Raw genomic sequence first — 20,010 nt, forward strand, 5'->3', positions numbered from 1 at the left:
TGAATCAGACTTAGTGGCACCTCAGCCTTTTATTGGGGAAGAGAATTTCTTAGTCTTCTAAATGACATGGTCTGTTGGGTCGTGGAACTATGGTTGGACAAAGACCAGAGACAGCCCTGGACTATGAGCATATTTATCTTCTTTTAGAAATGTAATGTCTGTGAAAAGTATCTGATTATTGATGGGTTTTAAAACTTTTATGGCTTCTACTCCATGTTCTAAGGTATGCTTTTTTTTCCCTTTCCAACTTGTCATATTGAGATATTACTAAAGGGATCAAAGGCAATCATTTAATTTATTTCCTTATTTCCTATTCCATTTTGAATACAAAGACTTCATTACTGTCTTCCATTTGACACCCACCTGCACAGATAGATCTTAGAATCATTTAGGTTGGAAAGAATCTTTAAGATCATAGATTTCAATCGTTATCCTCACATTGCCAAGTCCACCACTAAACCATGTCCCTAAGCATTGTGTCTACACATCTTTACATACCTCCATGGATGGTGACTGAACCACTTCCCTGGGCAGCCTGTTCGAGTGCTTGATAACCCTTTCAGTGAAGAAATTTTTTCCTAATATGCAATCTAAACCTCGCCTGGCACAACTTGAGGCCGTTTCCTCTTCTGCTGTTACTTATTACTTGGGAAAAGAGACCAACCCCCGCCTCGCTACCACCTCCTTTCAGGTAGTTATAAAGAGCAATAAGGTCTCCCCTCAGCCTCCTTTTCTCCAGGCTAAACAACCCCAGCTCCCTCAGCTGCTCCTCATAAGACTTGTGCTCCAGACCCTTCACCAGCTTCATTGCCCTTCTCTGGACACGCTCTAGCACCTCAGTGTCTTTCTTGTAGTGAGGGGCCCAAAACTGCACACAGGATTCGAGGTGCGGCCTCAGCAGCGCAGAGTACAGGATGATCACATCCCTACTCTTGCTGGCCACACTATTTCTGATACAGGCCAGGAGGCTGTTGGCCTTCTTGGCCACCTGGGCACACTGCTAGCTCATAGTCATCAGGCTGTCAACCAGCACCCCCAGGTCCTTTTCTGCCTGGCAGCTTTCCAGCCACTCTTTCCCAAGCCTGTAGTGCTTCATGGGGTTGTTGTGACCCACATGCAGGACCCAGTACTTGGGCTTGTTGAACCCCATACAGCTGGCCTCAGCCCACCAATCCACCCTGTCCAGATCTCTCTGAAGAGCTTTTCTACACTCAAGCAGATCAACACTCCCATCCAACTTGGACTTGTCTGCAAACTTACTGAGGGTGCCCTAGATCTCCTTGTCTAGGTCGTTGATAAAGATATCAAATGGAACTGGCCCCAGTACTGAGGCCTGGGGAACACGGTTTGTGACCGGCTCCCAACTGGATATAAATCCATTCACCTCAAATCTTGGGCCCAGCTTCCCAGCCATCCAGGCAGTATTTTACCCCGTGAAGAGTTCATCCATGCAAGCCATGAGCAGCCAGTTTCTCCAGGAGGATGCTGTGGGAAACGGTGTCAAAGGCTTTTCTAAAGTCCAGATAGACAACGTCTACAGCCTTTCCCTCATTCACTAGGTGGGTCATCTTGTCGTAGGACATCAGGTTAGTCAAGCAGGACCTGCCTTTCATAAACCCATGCTGACTGGGCCTGATCACCTGGTTGTCCTGTAAGCACTGCGTGATGGCACTCAACATGATCTGCTCCATGACCTTCCTTGGCACCAAGGTCAGGCTGATAGGCCTGTAGTTCCCCAGATTCTCCTACCAGCCCTGCTTGTAGATGGACGTCACATTTGCTAACCCCCAGTCAGCTAGGACCTCCCAGTTAGCCAGGACTGCTAGTAAATTATTGAAAGTGGCTTGGTGAGCACTTCCACCAGCTCCCTCAGTACCCTTGTGTGGATCCCATCTGGATCCATAGACTTGTGTGTGCCGAAGTGGTGTAGCAGGTCACTAACTATTTCCCATTGGATTATGGGGGCTTCATTCTGCTCCCCGTCCCTGTTTCCCAGCTCAGGGGGCTGGGTACCTGAAGAACCACTAGTCTTACTATTAAAGACTGAGGAAAAGAAGGCATTAAATGTCTCAGCCTTTTCCTCATCTTTTGTCATTATATTTTCCCCCACATTCAATAAAGGATGGAGATTCTCCTTAGCCCTCCTTTTGTTGCTAATGTATGTATAGAAACACTTTTTATTGTCTTTTACACAAGCAGCCATGTAAGTTCTAGTAGGGCTTTGGCCCTTCTAATTTTCTCCCTGCATGACATCCTTGTAGTCCTCCTGAGTTGCCTGCCCCTCCTTCCAAAGGTTGTAAACATTTTTTTTCCTGAGTTCCAGCCAAATCTGTCTGTTCAGCCAGGCCGGTAGTCTTTCCCAGTGGCTCATCTTTCAGCACATGGGGATAGCCTGCTCATCTGCCTTTAAGATTTCCATCTTGAAGAATGCCCAGCCTTCTTCCAGTTGTTGCCTGCTGATCTCGGCCATGGTGTACCTTCATGCAAGTTTTGGTTTAATGGGAAGATCTTACCTAAAGGACTGCAGTTTGGCACCCATATTTTGATGCTGTATGACTTTTCTCCATATCTGTCTTAAACATCTCCAAGCCTCATTCTCCTATTTTTGTGACATTGGCTTCTGCAGCCCTTCATAAAAAGGCATAGGAGGAGAGGGATCCACACCCAGAGTCAGATCAGTGTGTCGATGCTGTGAACTGCAGAAGGCAATGACCAGTGTTCCTGTGAAAGTCTATGATTTAACAACATTAGTATTACAATTGAATTTGGAGGCATGAACAAAAAATATGGAGGAAAACTTCTAGAAAGTGGTAAGAACAAGTATCCGTTTACCTTTGAGACAAGTCTCCAGATTTCGCTGCTCAGGCCTCCCCACCTGCTAGCTAGCTATGCCACAGGTAAAGGTACCACAAACCGTAACACTGAGCCATGTAGTGTACTAGCACGTTCACCTATTCCAGCTTGATAGAATTACGTAATTTTTTTTTTCTATGCTTGCACAATATTAGTTGAATTAGAAATTCAGCTGGATTTCATCACCAGCATCCTAGTGGAGGTAACTATAATCGAATCTTCACTTATATCTTAATCATGCAATCATCAAAACTATACAAAATTTTGACGGAGAGCTAAAAAGTGTCATTTGCGTCAAGCTACCACTGATTAATTTATTGATCTGTTTCTGTTCAGTTCTTTCTAAGATTCGATAAGTATCTTAAATCTTACCCTGGGACCACACTGTGCTGTCGATATTCCTGCATGGAAACTGTGCCTATACCCATGCCTACAGAGCTGCACCGCAGCTGGGTGACTGGTGTTCTGCAGCTGGTTTCTCTGTTCATTAAACTGTGACTGTACGAGACCTGGTGTCTGTATAACCAGTGGTTTTCATGCTGTCTATGTACCTATGACAAACATAGACTGTGAGCTAGAGACTGCTTAAACTTGTCCTACTTTCTTCTTGTCAGTGGAAAAGTTTATCTTTTGCAAAATAATCACCTATTGCGGGGGGGGGGGGTGTGATTGAAGAAATCTTAGTGTTTATTGGATAGAAGCATAATGGGAATGCCTAGGCACGAAAATGAAAGTTCACGTTATATTCACAGAGAGATAAGATGAACAGGAGCCCCTATAAGCATTGGAAACACTGTTTTGGTGGTGAGTATTTAGCCTTTCTGAACACATAGTTTTGCTCGGGGTACACTTTAAATTAGAAATATTCACAAAGAAAAGCATTATCTCTGAAAAAAAACCCTAAAGCCATAAGCCCTGTTTTCTTCTACATAAAAGAAATTAAATATTAGGGATGACTGAATATTTTCCATTGAAACTAGTTTTTTTATCTTAGATTTTCTCCAGGATATAGAAAGAGCATTTTCCTCTGTGCACTCTCTCCTTGCACCCCATCACTAGGTTTTAGTCATTCTTAGAGAGATAACATCCTGCCTGTGCAATAGTTTCTAGGCTGCCTGGATAACTACACTGTCTAGTGAAAATCACCACTGTGGGATAATATTTCTTCCAGTTTAAGTCTTTCCCACTAAAATGCATTTTGCTCTTTTAATGTGGTTGGGCACGTATTGATTTTTTTTTTCAAATACAGACTGTTCTGATGCATCTGGTTGAGGTGAAAGTAACATGGAGAAACTGCATTTGAGCCACGGATTTTCAGTGTGTTGGCTTGGCCAGGATAAGTGGTTAAAATGATCTGGCTGATGGCTCCATTTTTCTGATTGTGTTAATCAAAAACAAGGAGGGACATTGCAGCTTGAATGCAGAGTCCCATGGGAAAACCCCATGGGAGCTGTTCACATTGACTTCGTTACTGAAACCAGTGTCCCGTGAAACTCCTTGGATAAACGTGACACTGTCATTGGGCATGACTATTGTGCAGCTTTGTGGGCTGTAACTCACACCTGTATGATGTAAATACTAAATACTAGTGGGTTGGAATAGTAGTGGTTTATGTCTGTTTTGTGGGGGGATTGCTGACCAAAAGGAGTGGTAGAGGACCAAGCTGAGGCCATATCTCATGCTGACTGAAACTTCTCAGTGATGCCATATTTCCAGCAGTTGACCTGGGTACGGCTTTCATTAGACACTTATTTCCAAATCTATCTTGTCCTCGTAGGGGATAATTCTTAACCAGGAAATAAAAACAGAGGTTCCGTTTAAAAAAAAAAACAAACCAAACCCAAACCCACAAGAGACAACATACCAGTGGGGTGTATCAAGGAAACCATGAAACATTGGTCAATGCATCCAAATTCTGCTGTGGTGGTCACCAGTGTATATTGGTGATAGTCACAGTAGATGAACCAGAAGGGCAATGACACACATTTGACAAGACACACCAGTCATTGCCAACCAAGTGTTTCTGTTGGTACTGTATCAAAGGAGAGTGGTCAGATGGGCTAAGAGAAGGGTAACACAGAAACATTAAGGAAGTGGATCAAAATGAAGAGAAAGCACGAGAGGACTTGTTTGAAAATCCACTTTGGAAAACCAGGCTGACATCATCAGTTGATCTAAGGGGGGGTCAGTGCCTGCTACTGCCTGCATGATAGGATGTGTTGTGGCAGGAGGGAAGGGCCTTCTGGAGTAAACACAGAAGTGCCCACCGCAGGCAGCAGAGGCCAGTGCAAGGTAGGAAAGGTGTCAAATAGTCCCAGAAACTGTCAGGAAGACTATCTCTGTTTCATCTTCCCAGGTATATCTGGATTGACAAGATTACATTTACTATGTCCAAAGAAAAGTATGTTGCAGTAACTGACATTGAGCGTTATCTTTGGGGCTCTTAGATATGCAAAACCAAAATATACCATATATATACATACTCAGTCTGAGGGAACTAACCTTGGGTGAACCAAAATTTGGCAGATCTGAGAGCTGGGAAAAGTAGGGTGGTGTGGATATATTTGGTGTTTCGTTGGTTTGTTTGTTTTTGTTTTGTATTGTTTTTAAAGTATGTCCAATGAGGCACCATCCAGTGGCAAGAAATCCCTCCTCTGTTAGGGAGGGATTAGTCCTACCCAGGTAGAATATCCACAAGATGTTCATAAAAAGACAGAAAAGAAGCCATGCCAAGACTGTAACATATTCACTGCCCATCTCACTCTACCCACACGGAGCAGCTGAAGCTAGAAAATCCCACTGCTTTTTGGAGCTGAACGTTGCTATTTTCAACCCTTGCCATGTGAGGCTGGATGTCACGCTTGCCTCAGGTTAGACAAGATGGCGCTCAGACTGTTGGTACTAAGGGCTTCAGGCAGCTTAGGGCTCTCATGCTTCATGAGTCACTACTAAAGGCTATAAATAGGAAATAATATAAAATATATGAACCTTCTAAACCACATAGTGAGGGGATAGTATGACTCAGTCCAGTCACCCCATCCCCAATTTTGTAATTTCTCTTATCACTGTATTATGCTTGATCTCTGAAATACTGGGGACAAGCCAGGCTTTGATGCATTAGTGAGGTGTTAGTTCCTGTTTCTCGAGATACATTATTTATAACATATTGTAACACGTGAGAAAAGGCTAGACTGAAACGGCTGGTGAAAATACATGATAAAAACTGAAGTCAGGGTAAGATGGCAAGAGAGAAAAATGGGTGAGAGGCGGAGTGGGGAATGTTCATACTATAAGTACCTCAAGATTTTAGGTGAAACCAGAATTCCTGATTAGGAAAGAAAAGAGGGGTGAAATGCATCTCATTTTCATGTTTGCAGCTGTGGATGTCTGTTCAGTTATATCTCTTAATCTAGGAGGAGGGGGGAAAAAAAATATAGCAGGTTGCTGGATGTTTGCATCTTGACCAAGCTGGAATACAAACTGTGGGTGGTGGCTGATGTGAAGGGACAGTCCCATACAGCTAAGCCCAGGAGGTGCAGTGTGTGCAGGGACCCATCCTGCAGCAGAAATGGGTGGTGTCAGTCATCGAGTAGGATTAAGTTTGAGGTGGATTTTCAATAATTCAATCAGTTCTTTTTTATTTCTTTGGGTTTGGTTTTTGGTTTTGGTTTGATTTTTTTTTTGGTTTGTTTTTTTTTTTTTGTCTCTGTAGTTCTTTGTTGCTTTGTATTCAAATGCCTAGCCTTGTATTTTGCTAGACTGAATGTCTTGTTTGTGATCTCTGATAGTAAACCTTGTCTCAAAGGTCCCATTTCTCTGGGAACTGAGAAGATAATTTGAAGAGTGCAGGTATCCTTTGAAGAATTTTGCATCCCAGGGTTGTGCTGAAAACCCTTTATACCACCCTGACCAAAGGTGACAGAGGAAAACCCTTTATACCACCCCCTGGACAGAGGGAAATGTTGATGGAGAAGCATAAGTAGACTCAGAATTTAAACCCCTGTGTTTTGAAGGAATTTCTTACAAAAAGCCAGAAGCACTGAATTATGCTTCATTATGTTGTCTTACGAATCAGTCTTACATGTGACCATCCACATGGACTGCAAATAGAAGAAACTTCAGATATTCAACAAAAGGGATGCCCACAAAAAAATTATTTTCCCCTTCTCTTCTAAAAGGTGTCCTCAGCTGGATGAAAAGGTGAAAGGTATAAAGAAGGGTGTCATTTGGCCTCTGCCAGGAGAGAAGGTCATGGCTCAGGAGGGAAGGAAGCGAAACCTGAATTCACGCAGAGATCGGTGGTGGAAGTCTGATTGAAATTTTGCTAACTGGCAAATTCTGAACTTTCCTAGGAAAGGTCAAGATAGTTTAGCAGGAAAAAAAAAGCTTCTTCCAAATCCTAATGACTCTCATTTTCCCAGCTGGGAATAACTCTGAACTGTCTGGATAAGTTTAACCTGGTGCAGTGCCAGTAAAATAAGCAGGGTTACTCTGGGACAAGTTCATCCTTGGTGTGACTACTTGCTGAGCTGCTTTTACACCAGGGGTTGGTCTTATTCGGCCTTCTTTTAAGTCTCTTCCCTGAACTATAACAAGCTCTTCTCTGAGACATCTGACTAAAATAATAATTTCAAATCAAAAATATTAATAAAGTAGATATTTCAGATACTTCACTTGCAAATAATTCATTGCACTGAATTAGTTTTCTCTAATCAATTAGGAGTCTGCCAGGTACCAGCAAATGGTAATTTAACAGCAGGAACAATTTTGTGTATTTTTAGAGAGGATGAGAGAGTAGAACCAATTTCTTTAAAATTGCTCCTTCAGCCCACAGGGCCCTGGCTAAACTTTTCCCTCCAATGACACAAGGGTTTTTGTTCACCAATCTTCCTATTTGGAACAAGGATATATTGACTTAGTGCTACTCTAAGCCTAGTTATTTTGTTTGCTGATGGAGCAGCACGAGCATTTACTCTTGTCAGCAAAACATACAGTCACATGATTTATGTGTCTCAAGGACAAAACCAAGATCTGCAGAGACAAGCATGAGTGCCTACAGGTTCTACATCCACAGCTGACACATGGTTTTAGCAGGATGGTACAGACCCCTTTTACAATCAGTACAGAGACACAGAGGACCAGAGTGACCCAGAATACCCACATGGTGATCTAAGCCATGTTACAGGCATATTTTTTATGCCGTTCTTGAGAGATGCTGCTTATTAGTCTTTAATGGATGATTCTTTGGTCTAACCCAATCAGTTTGTTCTTATAAGCTCAGGTCTGTCTACAGCTCACTAACAGTAAGTAGTAGGTACAAATTGTGTCTGAACTTTCACCCCCTCTGGCATTTGGATGCTTGCTGTCATGTTCTTTCACCCTCACAGAATACAAATAGAAGCAATTCCTTGCCAGTCCATGTCACTTCTGGTGGTGGAGGTAGGGCTGGTCACCTTTTGCTTGATGAATTTGGACTCCAGAAACCTTCTCCTGAGGGGGAGGATTACAGCTCTGCCTGATCACCAGGCTGCAGGCTGGATTTGCGCAGTGACATCCACCTTCAGCCTCTGCTGCCAGGCCTGGTAACTGCGCTTGGGAATGCAGTGGGGAGCTGCAGGGGAAGCCTGGCTGCAATGTTGGGTAGCAGGACAGTCACTTCTGACTTAACTAAAGCCTCTGAAGGCTTATGCAGACAAATCTATAACTAAGTTGCCTGGTCTTGGTGTGGTGTGTTTTGTCACAATCCTATCAGAAGCAATGGTTAAGGATTACCTTTCAACATCCAAATCCTGAAACCTAAAGCCCATTGTGACTTCATGAAAAATTAAAAACATGGCTTTCAGTCCTCTCTACTCATTAGTGGGTTCATGCTGGAAACAATGAGATTGGATGCTGGAAACTGCAAAATGCACCTCTGACTCTTCTAGCTGCACCCCCAAAGGCTTTGGTTTTCTTTACCTGGGTGTTCAGGCCAGGGTCTGTTCCAGCTGCGTGTTGCTGCAAAGTATGCCAGTCCAAGTAACACGCATTGATAGTGCAGCAGGGAAATCATAAGACAAATGCTTCTGCTCCAGCACCCCTTGTCACAGAATGCCGTAGTCAACAGCAAAGCCACAGGGAGGCTGACAAAGTCCGTGCAGCTTTCAGTAGATTAAAGCAACATGTCTCAAAAGAAAAAGGCATGTGACCTCAGGCAAAAGCGAGTATATGCCACGCAATTGCCGTTACTGCTTTTCAGTACGATTGCAAAAACTTGAACAGCTTGGAGTTGTCACAGTTAGTGCCCTAATTGGTTCCACATTTTACTGGGTAAAATCTCAAATACTCATGTTTTGTGGTGTTCAAGAATTCTCTGTATCTGTTTCCATAAACTCTACGTTGGTTTTACTATCTAGTGCACATTTTGGTCTGCACAGCTGGCTGTCTCAAGCCATCATTAAGGGGAATGACTGAGTCGCAGCCCTCTGAAGCGATACAGGCCATGCCTAAGGCAAATCTGTTGCTGTCCATGGGGAACATAATCAAAACCTCTCAGGGAAAAGCGCTGCCTCTCTCTTGTTTTAAGTTGAACCAACAAAGACATTTCTGAAAATGCATTAGTCTAATAGCTCCTCTCATACTTAAGAAATAGCTGTGCAGGCTAATGTTAGTACTATATTGTATTTGGTGCCAAACACATGCTAAGTACTGTACAAAACCCCAAAACAAAGACAGCCTCTAATCTAATCCAAAACCCTTGTACAGCAAATGTCTTGTTAACCATACACACATTTTCTCACTAATTTAGCTGAAACAACTTACAGGCATGAAGTTGAAGCATAAGCAGGAGTGTTTTGCAGGTCAAGGCTTGAGGGATTTTTAAAGGCATGAATCAAGGCCCAGGGAAGTTAGTGGGACTCTCCAATCTACTAACGGATTTTAGAGACCAGGTGGTAAACACAGTAAGTTAGTGCACAGACGCATAATCAAAAAGGTTCTTGAAACTGTGTGTGATAACTGACATTAGTACAAGTTTGAAATCCAGTGTCTCATGAAGGTGGAACAAATAGGCTGCCCCACTGGTGGGTGGTGCTTGTGGGGAGAAAGTGTTTTCGTCTATCCAACATGCTTCTTGTCTCATTCTAAACACTATGTGAAGAGCCTGCTTTATAACAAGAATTTTTAACATTGCCAGGGTGTTGTCAAACTTCTATACTTGCTAATTTATTTTTACAAACTTGGTCTCATTCTTTATTGGAACTTGGTGAACTAAATTGTACAACAATATTTTTTGTCTGTATTTTGAGATCCTGTGAAAAGCAAAACCAGTTTTGTTAAAAATGTGAATAATTGTAAGAGTTATTGAAAATTCATCTTTCAGTAATTTCAGCTACAATTAAAACAATTACTGTGCAATCTGCTTAATGAAAATGTTTAACAGAAATGCTAAAATAACACACCAAATTAAAATGCACGTATTTTAGGATTCATAAGGCTTTCAGTCAGGATCTCAAAGGACCTTACAGTCCCACTGTTTTTTAAATAAGCATATTATGCAGAACTGCCAGACTTCTGGACCTTTTCCACCTCACATATTAGGATTCTCTACAAGCTTATGAAAATCTCTGCAGATAAAATACACCTGAAGAAAATTTGCTCTTGATACTGTTGGTAAAATATTCTTTCCTATAGCACATCTTTCTCTAGTGCTTTGTCTAGCCTAGTTTTAAAATAAGGCTGTACAATAACTTAATAATTTAAGCAAGAAACTGCGTCTTGGTTCTCAGAAACGTTTTCCTATTATAATGAGTTGAGTCTTTTTTGTGGCACAAGTTTTGCCTGCCAAACGCAATGGGATATAATATGCAGATTCAGAACGATCACTTCCAAAATAAAAAAACTTGGGATTTTAGTTTTGTAGGATGGAGCCATGACCAGCAGAGCATTGTGCCAGTTCAGGGTAGTACTAGTTAGTAACACAGCTTTTCTGTCCACTGCCATTGTATGCTGCTGTGTAGCAGATGGAAAAGATTCTGTGTTCTTGCCCATCATGGGCTGGAGCAGTACACGCAGCTTTTAAATACTGGGCAGAATGACACAGGAAACTTCGTTGTATCACTGATGCCAGCCTTGCCTGCTGCATAAGATATTCCATTACCTGTACACCTGGAAAAACAAGAGAAGGCTTTGTCCTGGAGTGACAGAAAGTGCTCTGCAAGGCACTGAAGATGAAACTGCTTGTTCCCAGCAGCCTGCTCAGGGATGCTCTCTCCAGTGTTGCCCTTCCTTAATGTTGAGTTCATTTATTTCTTTGATGTGTTACATATAACTGCAAAGTGGAGGGGTTGGGTTTGGGGTTTATTTGTTTGGTTTCTTTATGAAAAAAAAAAATAAAGGGAAAGAAAAAGACCTCCAGGTGAGTGTGTCTTGGCTGCCTGGCCAGCCCTGCTCTCCCCCGTGGAGGTGGGAATAACCTGCCAGGCATTTTCTCATCCACCTAACAAGTCCCTCTAGTGGTGCCATTCTGAAAATTTTACTCCTACATTCCCAAATTAATGAGGAGTGAATGTAAATGAAAGTGAACAAATATTTTAATGCAATCTGTCATTAGTGAAACTATACTATAACTTTGTGAAATGCAGATGTGTTTGGTCTGATTAGCATCACGCTTGTGGAAAATCCTGTACCAGGGTAATTCCAGTGCCTTCAGTTTAACAGGAGTTGAAACTGTTTTCAATGACAGCTGAGCAAGGTCCTCAATTTTCATGCAAACATGAAACAAGCTACAAATATGATCTTTTTTCATCATGCAAAATGTTTTCCTTGGCTCTTCTCAAAAAGACATTTTAGTAAGTTTATTTTGAGCAAATTAATTATACTTCTATGGTGATCTTGTGAGGGACATCTTCAGCGTTATCAATGTGCATACTGCAAACGGGGAGTTCAAGTTGGGGCCTAACGTTCACAAATAGACCTGAGAAGATAAATGATATTTCAGCTTTCTTGAAGACATAAAATGTTGGGAAAGAAATAACAGTGAAAGATTGGAAGTGAAATGGAAAATATGCTGAAAGTGAAATTAAAGAACTGAGAAATACAAGGATGGTCTTTGAACACACCTGTATGTGAAATGCTCAATACAGCATTATTTTAGTTGTAATTCTTAGTGGTTTTGGTGTTTGGTTTGTTGTGGGGTTTTTTTAGGGGAGTGGGGTGTTTTGAGTTTGTTTTTTTAGCGGTGTGGTTAAGTAAATAGGAGAAACCAAATTTATTTGTGGGTTTTTTTTTTTAGCTTTTGGGGTTCTGGGCAATCAGAGTAGGTCACAAAATATTTTGGTTGACTCTGAACTTCTGAGTGGTGAAGCACACTGTGCAAAGGAGGCAGAAATCAGGCAGTGACCTGAATGACAGGGAACAGACAAATGCTGATGGTAAAGGAAATATTGCTTACAGCCCAGTAAATCCAAGACTGGTTGAAAGGGGTATACTGGAAGAGCACAGCACTGTTGCAACTGCAGTCAGGTCTGTCCTGAAAATGTGGTGAGCAGGAATGATGTAGCTACAGGTAAATATGTGTAATTAGAGTTTGTTCACTTCCCATTTGAGCCATGGTTTACCCATTCCCCGCTGCTCCATCCAGATACCCAGGAACCTGACTTGATGTACTTTACTTTCTGTTTTCCACACTGCCAGGGAGCCACTGGGTAAGAGCACCTGATATTTCTCTTTGGTTAGGCACTTATTTGATCAAAATTCAGCTTTATCTGGGAATACAACATTAACTCTGTTAGTCTTAGAAATTGAGAGATTCATGCAGAGAAATCAAATTAATTTCCCTTCTTCCACCAGCTTGTCAGTCAAGGTATGGGAAGGAAAATGGTATCATTTTTCATTTTTTTCCTAATGCCTTGAGGTTAGATGAGATTAAATATACTGTATTACCGCACCCTCATGCAACGCTCTGCAGCAATACCTGACCAAAGTCTCATGACTGACAAGTCAGTGAGACTGCATACAGATCCTTCCCTGGCCCTTGAAGCAACTGAGCTGTGTTGGCCTGGCAAGGAGGCTCTGTTGCTTTTGGGCTGGAAATTCAGTTTCCAGCCAGAGTCCAGAGCCAGCACAGCTCTTCCTACCAGACTCTGTACTGCGGGTTGCAAATGTGCTTGGACCCACAGCCAAACAGTCCATACCTCTACCTGGGCTATTGCGCTTAAGAGATGTAATGGATGAAATTTTCAAGGGCACAAGCTTAAACCCATTATCAAAGGAAATAGCAGGGAAACATGGACTGCAGAGTTTCCTGTAATAAACCTAAATGCTAACTTGGGGTAAGGTGACTTATCAACAGCTGCTTTGAGAGTTAAAGATGTTTTGGGTATCAGAATTTGGCATTTCTCAGTGGAGTGTTTGAATATTGAAAGTGTCATCCAAAACTTATTTAAAGTTCCTTGAGTATGACTTTTAATAGTTCTTTTTAATCATGTATTGCTTTCAAGAGAAACAGACTCTATGTGGGAAGCTTTGAAAGGCAATGGGGTAGAATAATAACAAAACCAAAATGTGGGTTCACAAATTATTCCTTTTATTTCAAAACATAAAGCAGAGAGCTGTGACTGCCTGATATTTGTGTTTATGCCTCTGCATGCAGAAGTGTGCTGACCAGGGAGGAAAGGTTTGGGCTCTGGAATCAATACTGAACACTGAAGTAGCTTTTAGATGCTCAGCTCCAGCTGTGCTTGGTCTAATTTGCAGTTTATTGAAATCCCATTTTAAGTGCTGCTGGAGGAGTCTGCTTTATCTCAGTGAGAAGTCTAGGGAAGTTGGTAGTTGAAAATAATGGATCATCAGGGAATAAATGTAGGGATAGTGTACGCAGGGAAACTTCAGCCATGAAACTTGTTTTGGAGGAGGGCAAGCCCATATTTGCTCATTTTTTACCATTAGAAATGAAATCATCCAACCAGTATGGAGAATGATTTGGTGTAATGGTTACATTTGAGTCTTATGGCTGAAATCCCAGGAAGACTTACTTTATTAATTTGATCTAGCTGACAGAGATAAACATTTGTGCTTGAGAAACATTTGTGCGCGAGCTTTCAGAAGAAGCGGTCAGTCGGGAGAAAGTCCCACTACTCCTGAGCTCTCTGCTGCACACTGAGTTTCACCTTTTGCAGCATTTTGAGAAGGGTCCTTGCGAAGACAGCCCAGTTGAGCTGTATATGCTCTAACTATAAAACATTCCTAGTCCCTGTCAAAAAAAGCACAGCAGTTAACTGTATGTTCCTTTGGCAAACTGATGCTTGCAGCAAATGACATGTGAATGTTAGGCAGAATCCCAGAGGGTGAGAAATAGCCCTCGCCCTTCAGAGAGGAGAATGCCTTCGTCAGTATAACTTCCTCTCAGCCCACTCTTTGGTGACCCTGTTTTATAGGCAGCAGGCAAAGACCAAAGTAACTTGCCAGCCAGCTAAATGGAGAAATGAAACCGAGAACTTAAAAAGCTCGCGCAGCCTGACTCCGTTCATTGCTATAGCAATAATTCCCCATGAAAGTGGTGCAAAGAAATGTTTTAGATTATAATGCACTTTTAAAATACAAGACCACTAGCAAAACCCATCTCTCACTGTAACTCATGGATCTGTGAAGTCCTTTAATGACGTTAATAAGATTCTTTGCCTTCCTGAAAGAGTTCTTAAGTGGCTGGGAATGAATTAGCAACTCCTACCTTGCAGTTACAGGCAAGTATCTAGATGCATGAGTACTTAAACAATAGAAGGATTAAGAACAGGTTGTACCTTGAAACAAGTGAATCCTCTGCCTTCTCATACCTCTTCAGATTTCAACACCCCCCCCCCCCGAGCAGTTAGAGATGCAAATGCAACTAAAAGCCACTGGCTGTCATTTGGGTCATTAATTGCCATTAATTCCCTTTTGCACATTTGAAAGTCCACTCCATGCTGAAGTGTTAAGGTAAGAGAAATATTGCCAAGAGACCCATCCCAGCCAGAGTTGTCATATGTCGGGGGCAGGGTATAAAAGACGGGTTTCCTGAAATACTTTTTCTGCTATCCGTAAAGTGTAGCTACCTTCTTACAATAGCTGATGCTGTATCTATTTCTCTATTTCTCTATAAAGAGAGGATGTAAGAGCTCTTTCCTACCTTGTGAGGGCAATGGGAAGGTTACAGGCTGTGAGGTCTTTGCATATGGCACAGACTGAGGATGAATAGTAGAGGCTCTGTTGGAATATCTCCCTCTGACCCATCCAGAGAGAGTCCCTGGAGGCACAGCGAGGGCTGTCTGACTCTCCTCTGCATCTGCAAGGCTGTAGTCTTCCTACACACTCAAATTCTGTTCTTCTACATACTTGAAAAACACAGTCCAAGGAATCAGTGGGGTATTTGGCTTGTAAGTATTTTTTTGTGCTGTTTGCTGAGGTGTTAACCCTACCTTCTATGTTTACGTGCCTGGCAACTAGTAATATTGTTTTAATTAAATGACTTTTGACTAGGAGAATTCAGCTGCTTTGTAAAAGAAAAAATATGAAGCAGCTCTGTTATATGCAGGTATTTTAATAGTACCCTGCTTTTTCTAAAGTAATTAAATAGAAACTGAGAAAGTATTTAATTTTAAAGCACATTCATTTGTCTTAAGGCTTTAGAGTAGCCTTAGTACTGTACCTACTGCAGCTGAACAAATGGAAAATTCTGTTCTACTCAGCCCAGATTGAGCTAGTTTTAGATTTAGGTAGCTTTTGCCTATCAACGTATGAATATGATTTGTATTTTGGCATAAGGGGGAAAAATCTAGGGATTTACCTCCTGCACAGAACACAATACACAAAAAAAAAAAAAAAAAAAGTTTTAATTTCTGTGACCAAACTAAAAGAGAATTGGGAGAGCAATTCCCTTTGGTTTAAAAGTAAAAGCTGGATGTGTTTTGGTTTTTTCTTTTTTTTTCAAAATAGGAAAAAAGTGTTAAGTAAAGTGGCCAATAAAAGTTCAATTACCCTGAAAAAAAAAAAAAAAGCTTTATTTTATTTTGGGGAAATTCTTGTTATTACTTCTTAACAAGGCTACAGTTTAGAATAATTTTGAAAGTAAATATTGAAAAAGTATTTTTTCCCCTGAATTTTCCTTTGAGCTGAAACTAATTGCTTAATCTAATCCAAATTTTCAAACTATTTCATTCCTCTTGAGTTTCTTGGTGAAGGAGCTGTCTGAGGAAAGCCTTCCCGAGCCCAGGAAATGTGCATGTGGGAGTTGCCAGGAAGGATCATGTATGTCCACAGGGCACAATGGAGTGCGCAGGTCCCACAGCACAGAGGGCTTGGGGAGAAATCTGGAAGCAGGGAGGAGGTTTTAAGAAAAGTCAGTAAGATCCAATAGGATAGGATATCCTATATAATACGATTCTTATAGTACAACATAGTAGGATATTATGTATAATAAAAAATACAACAATAATAAGATAATTCATGTAGTATAGAATATAATAATAATAGGACAATTTCTATAATAGAGGATATCCTAAAATACAGGGTATCTGATATGAGGATGCTCCCATCCTGGGGAATACAAAGCCAAGGATTACAGGGTAAGGAAATAATTATTTCCAGGCCTCTGGTAACTTGTCATCATCTCTGTCTCTTCACTGTGAGTACTAGGATTTGCAAGGAGCATAGAGAGAGTGAGAGAGAGTGCAACATCTGAATCAGCTCATCTCAGGCACAGAGACGTGATCTAGACAGAAAGAACAAAGCTAAAGGCCACCTGTACCCATCTGCATATTTAACTGTTCAGGTTTTTGCCTCTGTGAGTCATTGGATTTTTCAAACTTGACACTGAATAAAGCAAAATCTTGAAATAAACTACCAGTTTGATCAAATAATTTTCTTGGATGAGGGAAATATTCTTCTTAAATGGACAAAGCAAATGTTGCAGCACTAGCAGGGATGGGGTTTTATGAAGTGAGGGTGGGGAGTGAGGGAGGGAGCAGAAAAATTGTCAGCTGAGCACATAAATGTATTACCTGTATTTTGTCGGAACAGCCAGCATCATGCAGAAAAGCCTTCCTTTTACTGATTGCCAGTCCTTGGGATGAAAGCCCAACAGCGGCTGTACACTTGGCAAGACTGGAGATGGCGTTCCGGATGGAAGAGGTTATTGCTGTCAGTCATGAATGGGATCATTACCCAGTGCAGTCTCAGACAGACTTTCTCCCCACTGCAGAAAAATGTAAAAATGAGAGAGGAAAGTGCAAGCATGAAAACCCATTATAATATATAGCTGCACTAAGCCTTTCAGTAATGGAGGGTACGTGCTGTGTCTTGCTGGTGTCAAACATCAGCTCGGGGTCCATGGCAGCTCCTAGCAACATCTGCTACAGCAGAATCTCTCAGCAACAGACAATCTGCTTTAATGTTGTAGCTATGTCAAATAACATCTACCTTCTTGCGGCTGTGGGGCTGAACATGTCTGCAGGGAAAAGAGAGGCACTCTGGTTCAGTACATACCCAGAAGAGAACTATCGCCGCGGCTCCTAGAGCATCTTCTCCAACTCCCTGAGTGATGCAAGCCTTGAGTGGGACAAGCCCTTTCCCTTCACTGAAGAGCTTTCACTGTGAGGTATAACTTACACTTGTTAGCCAAGGGAAAGGAATCTCAAATTCTGTACTCTTCTGTTTAGCATTCAGACCTCAGCTAAAGCCATCAGGTTTACACACCTTGCCCCCCAAATTGCTCTCAAGCTCAGGGTCACCATCCATCAGGGATGCCTTTAGGGAAGCCCCAGCCACCATTCGTGTTTATGAGCAGTCTTGGCAGTTCTTCTTGTGGTTTTTCGCAGTTTAGTACAACAGCAGGAGAGGCCAGATGGGCTGTTTGTGGATTGCATGTAATGCTTCTAATTTGTGCTGGAAATGGGAATATGGGATCAGCTTCTTAAGACAGATGTAGAGATACTTTCTATTAAGTATGTAGTCAGTCTTTGTAAGTATGGTATACATTGTATTTCTAGCCACTGAATTCATCACTACAGTGAATGCAATTTAGATGGGTAATGAGAAGTCCTCTATTCTATCTGAAACTGGCACATAATTTTACCTGTCAACAATCTGCAGTACAGAAGGTTGTTTCTGAAATTCCTGGCTCTAGAAGTTACTGAGGTACTTACGAAAATGTACTTAACTGCCAGTGAGTCAGCATTCAGAGGTCTGAAACTCATTTCCAGGAATTATGTGATTTACAAGGCTTGACTTCCAAACCTGGCGACTGACATAGGAAGAGAAAGAATAAAGAAACTCTCAAATGCAAACCCCACATGCCTTTCAAATGCAAACCACAGCAAGGAAACAGTCAGTCTCTTGAGACGTATCCGCACCTGCCATTTAAAATGAGAAATACTCCATCTCAGTCATTTTCTCCTCTGGACACAGTTTCTTCACTGATGTGGAGTCCAAAGATCCCACTGAATCAGCAAAAGAAAACATTATTTAAATTTAACAGTACAAATGAAGACCATTCCTGTTCTTTTGGATCCTTTAAAGGCGGAATGAGAGTGTTTGGTATATTACCAGCGTTGTAACAACTGATGGTATCTGCTTCCGGCAGTGTTATGTGAACTGAGTGGAGGTAACAGACTACTGGCCACAAAAGTTTCAGTATTATTATTTAATGTTGATATTCCAGTGGATCCCAGGAGGACTTTGGCCAGGCCCATTTCCAAAGACAAGTTCCAAATAATGCCAATACTATTCAGGTAGAATTGAGAAAATTTGCAGTTCCTATTTAGGGAATAAGGTGGACAATTTGTTTAGATTGTTAAGGCAAGGCAAGTGACCCTTCCTAGTTGCCCCCCAGCCACTAAGCAGGATTCACTGGTAGCAATCTCTTAGGGAGAATAATTTTTCCTTCTGGCAGTCCCTTCAGCAGCTGACTGTGTGCTCTTGGAAATAAGTTGCAGTTCTCTCTCATTTCCTTAATTTCCTGGCTCTGTGTCCTACTTTTCAGACCGGTATTTTTCCTTTTCATTATGGATGTTATGGTAAAGACGTAATTTGTACTTCTAGGAGCCAAAGCAGTAGCAGGGCTAGTAGACATTCAGGAAATGCAACCTTATGAGACCCCATGGCTGGAAGGGAGGTCCACACTCTGGACTGAAAGATAAGACAAGGCAGAGGCTCACAGCAACAGTTTGCTGCAAGGCAGAGCATCCACCCGTTGCACCAGAGCCTTGGCTAACCAAATGACACTGTTCCCCTTAGTGTGGTTTGAATTGGAGTGAGGAGCATTACAGCAAAGAACTAACCAAATTTGTGGCAAGCCTTGTAAATTTATTTTTTTTGAAGACTGACGTTTAGTACTTTTATTTGCTATCTGACTTTGATTTTCACAGAATCACAGAATGTTAGGGGTAGGAGTTACCATCCTCTTTGCTGTGATTGGTAAATGCAACTGAGGAATATGAAAATGTGTAGAAAGTGATAGTGGCTCTTATATAGACTGAGTTTTCCTCTTGTTTATGGAAAAATCAGTGACTTGGTAAATTCCCAGTGTCATATAGTCTGCAGTATCTTGCATTGCTGTCAGTCCATTTTCAGACCTGCTTATGCCACAGAATAACCTGGTTTTATCCTGTGAGAGCAGATGATGTCCTTGAGTTTGTGGTTACAGGTAAAATTCCCATCATGATTAGTTTAGCAGATTGTATTTAATTGTGTAGTAGTCCATGTGATTTGGCTGGACCTGAAAATTTGCCTGAAAACAGATGATTCACGTCTTCGAAAGAAATCTGAGGTTTGCAGTGGGAAAAATGGCCATTGTCGCTAAGAGCTATCTATTCTGTGGTCCCATCAGGTTGAGAAATTCCTTGCATATTTCCTTTGTTTAATCAATACAAACCTCCAGGGTCTCAATTATGTTTGTACAAATTAAAAGCCTTGCCTGTGCAAGGTATGAGAACACATAAAATAATTTGTGTCAACTTGCTTGGGTTTTATCAGAACAGGAGAGAGTTATTTTCCAAGGTTGATGCCTGAACATTAAATAAAGAGGAATATGTTCAATGCTCTGGTGGTAGTATGCCACTGAGGCTTTTCCTTCAGGCTGCAGTATCCCCAGCCAACTGTTTATTTTCCATTTGGAAGCCAACAGGTGACCTGCCCAGGTTTTTCTGC

This window comes from Leptosomus discolor, chromosome 4, assembly GCF_034619465.1.
Source record: "Leptosomus discolor isolate bLepDis1 chromosome 4, bLepDis1.hap2, whole genome shotgun sequence".
NCBI lineage: Eukaryota > Metazoa > Chordata > Aves > Leptosomiformes > Leptosomidae > Leptosomus > Leptosomus discolor.